This window comes from Coffea arabica, chromosome 5e (genome assembly GCF_036785885.1).
Source record: "Coffea arabica cultivar ET-39 chromosome 5e, Coffea Arabica ET-39 HiFi, whole genome shotgun sequence".
In the NCBI taxonomy this organism is placed as follows: domain Eukaryota; kingdom Viridiplantae; phylum Streptophyta; class Magnoliopsida; order Gentianales; family Rubiaceae; genus Coffea; species Coffea arabica.
In genome coordinates, this window is record NC_092318.1 from 28,583,498 (window position 1) to 28,595,831 (window position 12,334).

A 12,334-nucleotide genomic window follows, 5' to 3' on the forward strand; every position below is an offset into this window, starting at 1 on the left:
ATGGTGCTAAAATCTTTGACAAAGCGCCGGTAAAAGCCCGCCAATCCAAGAAAGCTGCGCACGTCAGGGACGGACGTGGGAGTTGGCCATTGCTCGATGGCCTCAATCTTGGATTTGTCCACCTTGATGCCCTGCGAACTTACCACATAGCCTAAAAACACAAGCTCGTTAGTACAAAAGGTGCACTTCTTGAGGTTGGCGTAAAGACGCGCCTGTCGAAGTGTCTCAAGAACTATTCTCACATGCTCTAGGTGCTCATGCTCACTACGACTATAGATCAGGATGTCATCAAAGTAAACAATGACAAACTTGCCAATAAAGTGTCTCAACACATGGTTCATTAGTCGCATGAAGGTGCTAGGGGCATTAGTTAAGCCAAAAGGCATGACTAGCCACTCATAGAGACCATGTTTGGTTTTGAAGGCTGTTTTCCACTCGTCGCCTTCTTTCATCCGAATTTGATGATAGCCGCTCCTTAAGTCTATTTTGGTGAAAATAATGGCACCATCGAGTTCATCAAGCATATCATCAAGTCTAGGAATGGGATGACGATATTTGACAGTGATAGCGTTCACAGCCCGACAGTCAGTGCACATGCGCCAAGTACCGTCCTTTTTGGGAACAAGTATCACAGGCACAGCGCAAGGACTTAGACTAGCACATGCTTGCAAATCATGAGAAGTATAGGCTGATTAGAGTTCACCACTTTTCTAACATCTTTAGCCTTAATAATCATGTTGTGCTTCCTAGTGGTAGGTGCGGTAGGTGATTTGTCATGTATACCCCTAGGTGTGCTCCCTTGACCCTTGGTTGATGGCTCACTCGTAGACGTGGAGCCTTTACCAGGGTCGACTGCCTTTAGTTTCCTCCTTTGACGGTCTTGTTCACACTCCCTTTGCAATAGTAGTTGGTCCTCATAAACTTGTGCAGGTGTGAGAGGTGTAAGGACCTTACGTTTGCCATCGTGCAAAAGGGTGTACTTATTTGCTCTTCCATCGAATGTGACGTGTTTGTCAAATTGCCAGGGCCTTCCCAAAATGATATGCGTAGCATGCATTGGTACTACGTTGCACACGATTTCATCAGTGTAAGTACCAATTGAAAAGGGAATGCGTACCTGTTTGAAGACTCGTACCTCACCATCCTCACTTAGCCATTGGAGGCGGTAAGGATTTGGATGCCTGGTAGTGGGGAGTCCTAGACTCTCAACCATGAGCAAACAGGCCACGTTCGTGCAACTCCCACCGTCGATGATGAGACTACACACCTTGTCGCCTATCTTACAGCGGGTGTAGAAAAGGTTTTCGCGTTGTAGCTGCTCGTCCTCCTTAACGCGGGCGGTTAGCACTCGCCGTGCCACCAAGCAACCTACTTCTCCTCGTGTAGGCGACCAAGCCTCCCCAGCTGACTCCTCTTCTAGGCAGTCGTCTTCGACCAGTTCGGGCATCTCCTCACATTCGTCATCATCAGACACGATTTCGCCATTGTGAGTGATGAGCATGACCCGTTGGTTTGGGCACTGAGATTGAATATGTCCAAACCCTTGGCACTTGAAGCACTTGATGTCCCTACTCCTAGTCTTAGGAGTCTCATGCGGTGCCTTTGAAGTGGACCTGGATGCATCGGAAACCTTGTTAGGGGTAGAATAGGAATGGCGGTTAGAGGTGTTACCTTGGATTCGGTTAGAAGAGGTTGGTGCTGCCGCATTTCCAACTTTGTGGGTCGCCCTTCGTGGTTGGTTGCCCCTCCATGAAGTGGTGTTAGAAGTTTGGAACGTACGTACTCCACGTCTTAGTTTCTTCCCCCGCTCGGCCTTAATAGCGAGTTCTAGAAGGTCGTGCATGTCCAAGTAATGTTGGAGCTCCAAGGCTTCTTGAAGGTCAGGATTGAGACCTCTAAGAAACCGAGCCATCGTGGCCTCATTGTCTTCTTGAATGTTGGCCCTCATCATGGTCATCTCAATTTCTTTGTGGTAGTCCTCCACACTCATGTTTGGTTTTGAACGCCGTTTTCCACTCATCGCCTTCTTTCATCCTAATTTGATGATAGCCACACCTTAAATCGATTTTGGTGAAAATGATAGCACCATCGAGTTCATCAAGCATATCATCAAGTCTAGGAATGGGATGATGATACAGCCCTACAGTCAGTGCACATGCGCCAAGTACCATCCTTTTTGGGGGAAAGTATCATAGGCACAACACAAGGATTTAAACTCTGTTTTACCCAACCGTTACCTAAGAGGCCATCAACTTGCCTTTGAAGCTCTTTTGTCTCCTCAGGACCCATGCGGTAAACCGGTTTGTTGGGTAGGGGTGCTCCCGGAATCAGTCTATTTGATGCTCAATCCCTCGAATGGGTGGTAAACCATCAGGGACCTCATCAGGGAATACATCCTCGAATTCCTGCAAAAGAGCAACCATGCTCGAAGGCAATGCCTTATTGAGCTCAGCAACATCTAAGAGCACATGCTTGCAAATCATGAGAAGTATAGGCTGATCAGAATTTATAACCTTTCTAACATCCTTAGCCTTAATGATCATGTTTTGCTTCCTAGTGGGTGGTTTAATGGGTGAATGATCATGCGTATCACCAGGTGTGCCCACTTGACCCTTGGTCAAATGCTCACTTGTAGAAGTGGAGCATTTGCCAGGATCGGCCGCCTTTTGTTTCCTCTTTTGGCGGTCTTGTTCACACTCTCTTTGTAACTTAAGTTGGTCCACATACACTTGGGCAGGTGTGAGTGGTGTGAGGACCAGGCATTTTCCATTGTGCAAGAGAGTGTATTTATTTGCTCGTTCATCAAACGTGACGGATTTGTCAAATTGCCAAGGTCTCCCTAGGATGACATGTGTCGCATGCATAGGCACAACATCACACACAACCTCATCTATGTAATTGCCAATAGAGAAAGGAATACGTACCTGTTTGTAGACACGTACCTCACTGATACGTTCCTCGATCAACTTGTTTCGAGACACGTAGCACGTTTGCCCAAGGATCTAGCAAGGTTGTCCAACGCTTGGATTGCGGGACCTAGAATCAAACGGACGACACGATTTGATGTAGGTGGTAGACGACACTCCGATGAAGGTGAATACTCCAGGGGAATAGGTCGGATGAACAATCGAGGACAGGACGCAAGATTGCTCAATAACCCTTGCCAAAGCAAGTTAAAGTGCTCGAACTCTCTTCTTGGAAGAAGGAACGAATTAAACCAATTTTATTGATAAAACGACTACTCTAAAACCTTACAAAGCAAGCCTATTTATAGGCCAAAGTGACTAAGAAAACCTAAGGAAACAATGGCAAAGAGTTCGGTCATCTTGGTGTCCAAGATGGGCCGGCCCAATGAGCTATGAAGACAAATTAATCCAATCTATCAAATACTAAGGCTAAGGCCCTATAGGGCCGGTCCTCTTGAAGGCCCACTTGAGTCCTCGTGGGCTTGGATCATGGTGCAAATGGCTTGATTGTCTCTCTCTAAGCCCTCAATATCTTTGTGAACTCCATGTTGGTCTTGGACGACTCGAACCAGGGCTTGGAGTGATTCTTTGAAGTGCTTGGCCCGTGCACGTGTGACTGGGCCCGATGGAACTCGGACTGGGTCATTGCGTGGGCCGAGACTCGTGCACACATCAGTCCCCTCCTCTTGAGAAGGATTTGCCCTCAAATCTGGATCCTCCTCGTCAAGAAATGGGCTTAGGTCCGCGACGTTGAAGGTTGCACTAACATTGTACTCCCCAGGTAGCTCCAACTTGTATGCGTTGTCATTGACTCGTTGGAGTACCCGAAATGGTCCATCACCTCTTGGGGACAATTTGCTTTGGCGTTGCTTGTGAAATCGCTCTTTCCTCAAGTGTAGCCAAACCCAATCTCCAGGCTCAAAAATCATCTTGCGACGGTGCTTGTTGGCTTGCTGGGTGTATTGCTGCGTACGCTTCTCAATGTTTGCTCGCACGGCCTCATGTAACCTGCGCACAGAATCAGCTTTCTTTTTCCCATCTAAGCTTGTGTGCTCAGAGGAAGGTAAGGGCACCAAATCAAGGGGGGTGACGGGGTTGAAGCCATAAACAATCTCAAAGGGGGAGTATTGTGTGGCACTATGCACAGTTCGATTGTAGGCGAATTCAACATGAGGGAGGCACTCTTCCCAAGTCTTAAGATTCTTTTTAATCAAGGCCCGAAGTAGAGTGCCAAGTGTGCGATTGACAACTTCAGTTTGTCCATCGCTTTGTGGATGACTAGTGGTGGAGAATAATAACCTAGTGCCCAGTTTGGACCACAAAGTCTTCCAAAAGTAACTCAAGAATTTCACATCTCTATCACTGACAATAGTTTTAGGCAGGCCATGCAGACGGACAATTTCTTTGAAGAACAGATTAGCAATATGAGATGCATCGTCAGTTTTGTGGCAAGGAATAAAATGAGCCATCTTAGAGAATCTATCAACCACAACAAAGATGGAGTCATTACCCCTTGTTGATCAAGGCAATCCTAATACAAAGTCCATAGACAAATCAACCCAAGGATGGTGAGGGATAGGTAATGGGGTATACAAGCCATATGGATTTGTCTTAGACTTTGCCTTGTGACAAGTAGCACATCTACCAACCATGCGTTCAACATCTCTACGCATATGAGGCCAGTAAAAGTGCTCTTGCAACATGGCCAGAGTCTTGGTGATGCCAAAGTGGCCCATGAGACCACCACTATGTGCCTCTCGAATCAAAAGATCACGAATGGAAGAATTAGGTACACACAGTTTATCTACATGGAATAGAAATCCATCATGCAAGAAGTATTTTCCATGCGGGTTCTTAACACAAGCAACATAGATATCACCAAAGTCATGATCATTTGTGTAGAGTTCCTTAACCAATGCGAACCCTAGTAACTTGGCATCCAGAAGGGCAAGCAACGAATGTCTACGTGATAATGCATCAGCCACTACATTCGTTTTGCCAGTCTTATACTTAATGACATACGAAAAGGTGTCAATGAAGCTTACCCATTTGGCATGTCGCTTGCTTAACTTGGGTTGTCCCTTGAGGTACTTCAATGACTCGTGATCAGTGTGTATCACGAACTCCCGAGGGCGAAGATAGTGTTGCCAAGTCTCCAAAGCCCTCACTAATGCGTACAACTCCTTGTCGTACGTGGGGTAGTTTAATGCAGCTCCCCCCAGTTTCTCACTAAAGAAGGCACAAGGCCCCTTGTCTTGCATGAGGACCGCTCCAATACCTACACCAGAAGCATCACATTCAATTTCAAAAGTCTTGTGAAAATTTGGTAATGCTAACACAGGCGCATGTGTGAGTGTGTCCTTGAGGGCGAGAAATGCTTGTTCTTGTGATTCTCCCCAGTGGAACTTGTCATTCTTCTTTGTCACGGCGGTCAACGGGGCGGCAATGGTGCTAAAATCTTTGACAAAGCGCCGGTAAAAGCCCGCCAATCCAAGAAAGCTGCGCACGTCAGGGACGGACGTGGGAGTTGGCCATTGCTCGATGGCCTCAATCTTGGATTTGTCCACCTTGATGCCCTGCGAACTTACCACATAGCCTAAAAACACAAGCTCGTTAGTACAAAAGGTGCACTTCTTGAGGTTGGCGTAAAGACGCGCCTGTCGAAGTGTCTCAAGAACTATTCTCACATGCTCTAGGTGCTCATGCTCACTACGACTATAGATCAGGATGTCATCAAAGTAAACAATGACAAACTTGCCAATAAAGTGTCTCAACACATGGTTCATTAGTCGCATGAAGGTGCTAGGGGCATTAGTTAAGCCAAAAGGCATGACTAGCCACTCATAGAGACCATGTTTGGTTTTGAAGGCTGTTTTCCACTCGTCGCCTTCTTTCATCCGAATTTGATGATAGCCGCTCCTTAAGTCTATTTTGGTGAAAATAATGGCACCATCGAGTTCATCAAGCATATCATCAAGTCTAGGAATGGGATGACGATATTTGACAGTGATAGCGTTCACAGCCCGACAGTCAGTGCACATGCGCCAAGTACCGTCCTTTTTGGGAACAAGTATCACAGGCACAGCGCAAGGACTTAGACTTTCCTTTACCCAACCCTTACCTAAGAGGCCATCAACTTGCCTTTGAAGCTCCTTGGTCTCCTCAGGGCCCATGCGGTAGGCAGGTTTGTTGGGCAATGGTGCTCCAGGAATGAGGTCGATTTGGTGTTCAATTCCCCGAATGGGTGGTAAGCCATCAGGGACCTCGTCAGGGAAAACATCCCCAAATTCTTGCAAAAGAGCAACTATGCTCGCAGGCAACGCCTTGTCGAGCTCAGCAACATCCAAGAGCACATGCTTGCAAATCATGAGAAGTATAGGCTGATTAGAGTTCACCACTTTTCTAACATCTTTAGCCTTAATAATCATGTTGTGCTTCCTAGTGGTAGGTGCGGTAGGTGATTTGTCATGTATACCCCTAGGTGTGCTCCCTTGACCCTTGGTTGATGGCTCACTCGTAGACGTGGAGCCTTTACCAGGGTCGACTGCCTTTAGTTTCCTCCTTTGACGGTCTTGTTCACACTCCCTTTGCAATAGTAGTTGGTCCTCATAAACTTGTGCAGGTGTGAGAGGTGTAAGGACCTTACGTTTGCCATCGTGCAAAAGGGTGTACTTATTTGCTCTTCCATCGAATGTGACGTGTTTGTCAAATTGCCAGGGCCTTCCCAAAATGATATGCGTAGCATGCATTGGTACTACGTTGCACACGATTTCATCAGTGTAAGTACCAATTGAAAAGGGAATGCGTACCTGTTTGAAGACTCGTACCTCACCATCCTCACTTAGCCATTGGAGGCGGTAAGGATTTGGATGCCTGGTAGTGGGGAGTCCTAGACTCTCAACCATGAGCAAACAGGCCACGTTCGTGCAACTCCCACCGTCGATGATGAGACTACACACCTTGTCGCCTATCTTACAGCGGGTGTAGAAAAGGTTTTCGCGTTGTAGCTGCTCGTCCTCCTTAACGCGGGCGGTTAGCACTCGCCGTGCCACCAAGCAACCTACTTCTCCTCGTGTAGGCGACCAAGCCTCCCCAGCTGACTCCTCTTCTAGGCAGTCGTCTTCGACCAGTTCGGGCATCTCCTCACATTCGTCATCATCAGACACGATTTCGCCATTGTGAGTGATGAGCATGACCCGTTGGTTTGGGCACTGAGATTGAATATGTCCAAACCCTTGGCACTTGAAGCACTTGATGTCCCTACTCCTAGTCTTAGGAGTCTCATGCGGTGCCTTTGAAGTGGACCTGGATGCATCGGAAACCTTGTTAGGGGTAGAATAGGAATGGCGGTTAGAGGTGTTACCTTGGATTCGGTTAGAAGAGGTTGGTGCTGCCGCATTTCCAACTTTGTGGGTCGCCCTTCGTGGTTGGTTGCCCCTCCATGAAGTGGTGTTAGAAGTTTGGAACGTACGTACTCCACGTCTTAGTTTCTTCCCCCGCTCGGCCTTAATAGCGAGTTCTAGAAGGTCGTGCATGTCCAAGTAATGTTGGAGCTCCAAGGCTTCTTGAAGGTCAGGATTGAGACCTCTAAGAAACCGAGCCATCGTGGCCTCATTGTCTTCTTGAATGTTGGCCCTCATCATGGTCATCTCAATTTCTTTGTGGTAGTCCTCCACACTCATGTTTGGTTTTGAACGCCGTTTTCCACTCATCGCCTTCTTTCATCCTAATTTGATGATAGCCACACCTTAAATCGATTTTGGTGAAAATGATAGCACCATCGAGTTCATCAAGCATATCATCAAGTCTAGGAATGGGATGATGATACAGCCCTACAGTCAGTGCACATGCGCCAAGTACCATCCTTTTTGGGGGAAAGTATCATAGGCACAACACAAGGATTTAAACTCTGTTTTACCCAACCGTTACCTAAGAGGCCATCAACTTGCCTTTGAAGCTCTTTTGTCTCCTCAGGACCCATGCGGTAAACCGGTTTGTTGGGTAGGGGTGCTCCCGGAATCAGTCTATTTGATGCTCAATCCCTCGAATGGGTGGTAAACCATCAGGGACCTCATCAGGGAATACATCCTCGAATTCCTGCAAAAGAGCAACCATGCTCGAAGGCAATGCCTTATTGAGCTCAGCAACATCTAAGAGCACATGCTTGCAAATCATGAGAAGTATAGGCTGATCAGAATTTATAACCTTTCTAACATCCTTAGCCTTAATGATCATGTTTTGCTTCCTAGTGGGTGGTTTAATGGGTGAATGATCATGCGTATCACCAGGTGTGCCCACTTGACCCTTGGTCAAATGCTCACTTGTAGAAGTGGAGCATTTGCCAGGATCGGCCGCCTTTTGTTTCCTCTTTTGGCGGTCTTGTTCACACTCTCTTTGTAACTTAAGTTGGTCCACATACACTTGGGCAGGTGTGAGTGGTGTGAGGACCAGGCATTTTCCATTGTGCAAGAGAGTGTATTTATTTGCTCGTTCATCAAACGTGACGGATTTGTCAAATTGCCAAGGTCTCCCTAGGATGACATGTGTCGCATGCATAGGCACAACATCACACACAACCTCATCTATGTAATTGCCAATAGAGAAAGGAATACGTACCTGTTTGTAGACACGTACCTCACTGATACGTTCCTCGATCAACTTGTTTCGAGACACGTAGCACGTTTGCCCAAGGATCTAGCAAGGTTGTCCAACGCTTGGATTGCGGGACCTAGAATCAAACGGACGACACGATTTGATGTAGGTGGTAGACGACACTCCGATGAAGGTGAATACTCCAGGGGAATAGGTCGGATGAACAATCGAGGACAGGACGCAAGATTGCTCAATAACCCTTGCCAAAGCAAGTTAAAGTGCTCGAACTCTCTTCTTGGAAGAAGGAACGAATTAAACCAATTTTATTGATAAAACGACTACTCTAAAACCTTACAAAGCAAGCCTATTTATAGGCCAAAGTGACTAAGAAAACCTAAGGAAACAATGGCAAAGAGTTCGGTCATCTTGGTGTCCAAGATGGGCCGGCCCAATGAGCTATGAAGACAAATTAATCCAATCTATCAAATACTAAGGCTAAGGCCCTATAGGGCCGGTCCTCTTGAAGGCCCACTTGAGTCCTCGTGGGCTTGGATCATGGTGCAAATGGCTTGATTGTCTCTCTCTAAGCCCTCAATATCTTTGTGAACTCCATGTTGGTCTTGGACGACTCGAACCAGGGCTTGGAGTGATTCTTTGAAGTGCTTGGCCCGTGCACGTGTGACTGGGCCCGATGGAACTCGGACTGGGTCATTGCGTGGGCCGAGACTCGTGCACACATCAGTCCCCTCCTCTTGAGAAGGATTTGCCCTCAAATCTGGATCCTCCTCGTCAAGAAATGGGCTTAGGTCCGCGACGTTGAAGGTTGCACTAACATTGTACTCCCCAGGTAGCTCCAACTTGTATGCGTTGTCATTGACTCGTTGGAGTACCCGAAATGGTCCATCACCTCTTGGGGACAATTTGCTTTGGCGTTGCTTGTGAAATCGCTCTTTCCTCAAGTGTAGCCAAACCCAATCTCCAGGCTCAAAAATCATCTTGCGACGGTGCTTGTTGGCTTGCTGGGTGTATTGCTGCGTACGCTTCTCAATGTTTGCTCGCACGGCCTCATGTAACCTGCGCACAGAATCAGCTTTCTTTTTCCCATCTAAGCTTGTGTGCTCAGAGGAAGGTAAGGGCACCAAATCAAGGGGGGTGACGGGGTTGAAGCCATAAACAATCTCAAAGGGGGAGTATTGTGTGGCACTATGCACAGTTCGATTGTAGGCGAATTCAACATGAGGGAGGCACTCTTCCCAAGTCTTAAGATTCTTTTTAATCAAGGCCCGAAGTAGAGTGCCAAGTGTGCGATTGACAACTTCAGTTTGTCCATCGCTTTGTGGATGACTAGTGGTGGAGAATAATAACCTAGTGCCCAGTTTGGACCACAAAGTCTTCCAAAAGTAACTCAAGAATTTCACATCTCTATCACTGACAATAGTTTTAGGCAGGCCATGCAGACGGACAATTTCTTTGAAGAACAGATTAGCAATATGAGATGCATCGTCAGTTTTGTGGCAAGGAATAAAATGAGCCATCTTAGAGAATCTATCAACCACAACAAAGATGGAGTCATTACCCCTTGTTGATCAAGGCAATCCTAATACAAAGTCCATAGACAAATCAACCCAAGGATGGTGAGGGATAGGTAATGGGGTATACAAGCCATATGGATTTGTCTTAGACTTTGCCTTGTGACAAGTAGCACATCTACCAACCATGCGTTCAACATCTCTACGCATATGAGGCCAGTAAAAGTGCTCTTGCAACATGGCCAGAGTCTTGGTGATGCCAAAGTGGCCCATGAGACCACCACTATGTGCCTCTCGAATCAAAAGATCACGAATGGAAGAATTAGGTACACACAGTTTATCTACATGGAATAGAAATCCATCATGCAAGAAGTATTTTCCATGCGGGTTCTTAACACAAGCAACATAGATATCACCAAAGTCATGATCATTTGTGTAGAGTTCCTTAACCAATGCGAACCCTAGTAACTTGGCATCCAGAAGGGCAAGCAACGAATGTCTACGTGATAATGCATCAGCCACTACATTCGTTTTGCCAGTCTTATACTTAATGACATACGAAAAGGTGTCAATGAAGCTTACCCATTTGGCATGTCGCTTGCTTAACTTGGGTTGTCCCTTGAGGTACTTCAATGACTCGTGATCAGTGTGTATCACGAACTCCCGAGGGCGAAGATAGTGTTGCCAAGTCTCCAAAGCCCTCACTAATGCGTACAACTCCTTGTCGTACGTGGGGTAGTTTAATGCAGCTCCCCCCAGTTTCTCACTAAAGAAGGCACAAGGCCCCTTGTCTTGCATGAGGACCGCTCCAATACCTACACCAGAAGCATCACATTCAATTTCAAAAGTCTTGTGAAAATTTGGTAATGCTAACACAGGCGCATGTGTGAGTGTGTCCTTGAGGGCGAGAAATGCTTGTTCTTGTGATTCTCCCCAGTGGAACTTGTCATTCTTCTTTGTCACGGCGGTCAACGGGGCGGCAATGGTGCTAAAATCTTTGACAAAGCGCCGGTAAAAGCCCGCCAATCCAAGAAAGCTGCGCACGTCAGGGACGGACGTGGGAGTTGGCCATTGCTCGATGGCCTCAATCTTGGATTTGTCCACCTTGATGCCCTGCGAACTTACCACATAGCCTAAAAACACAAGCTCGTTAGTACAAAAGGTGCACTTCTTGAGGTTGGCGTAAAGACGCGCCTGTCGAAGTGTCTCAAGAACTATTCTCACATGCTCTAGGTGCTCATGCTCACTACGACTATAGATCAGGATGTCATCAAAGTAAACAATGACAAACTTGCCAATAAAGTGTCTCAACACATGGTTCATTAGTCGCATGAAGGTGCTAGGGGCATTAGTTAAGCCAAAAGGCATGACTAGCCACTCATAGAGACCATGTTTGGTTTTGAAGGCTGTTTTCCACTCGTCGCCTTCTTTCATCCGAATTTGATGATAGCCGCTCCTTAAGTCTATTTTGGTGAAAATAATGGCACCATCGAGTTCATCAAGCATATCATCAAGTCTAGGAATGGGATGACGATATTTGACAGTGATAGCGTTCACAGCCCGACAGTCAGTGCACATGCGCCAAGTACCGTCCTTTTTGGGAACAAGTATCACAGGCACAGCGCAAGGACTTAGACTTTCCTTTACCCAACCCTTACCTAAGAGGCCATCAACTTGCCTTTGAAGCTCCTTGGTCTCCTCAGGGCCCATGCGGTAGGCAGGTTTGTTGGGCAATGGTGCTCCAGGAATGAGGTCGATTTGGTGTTCAATTCCCCGAATGGGTGGTAAGCCATCAGGGACCTCGTCAGGGAAAACATCCCCAAATTCTTGCAAAAGAGCAACTATGCTCGCAGGCAACGCCTTGTCGAGCTCAGCAACATCCAAGAGCACATGCTTGCAAATCATGAGAAGTATAGGCTGATTAGAGTTCACCACTTTTCTAACATCTTTAGCCTTAATAATCATGTTGTGCTTCCTAGTGGTAGGTGCGGTAGGTGATTTGTCATGTATACCCCTAGGTGTGCTCCCTTGACCCTTGGTTGATGGCTCACTCGTAGACGTGGAGCCTTTACCAGGGTCGACTGCCTTTAGTTTCCTCCTTTGACGGTCTTGTTCACACTCCCTTTGCAATAGTAGTTGGTCCTCATAAACTTGTGCAGGTGTGAGAGGTGTAAGGACCTTACGTTTGCCATCGTGCAAAAGGGTGTACTTATTTGCTCTTCCATCGAATGTGACGTGTTTGTCAAA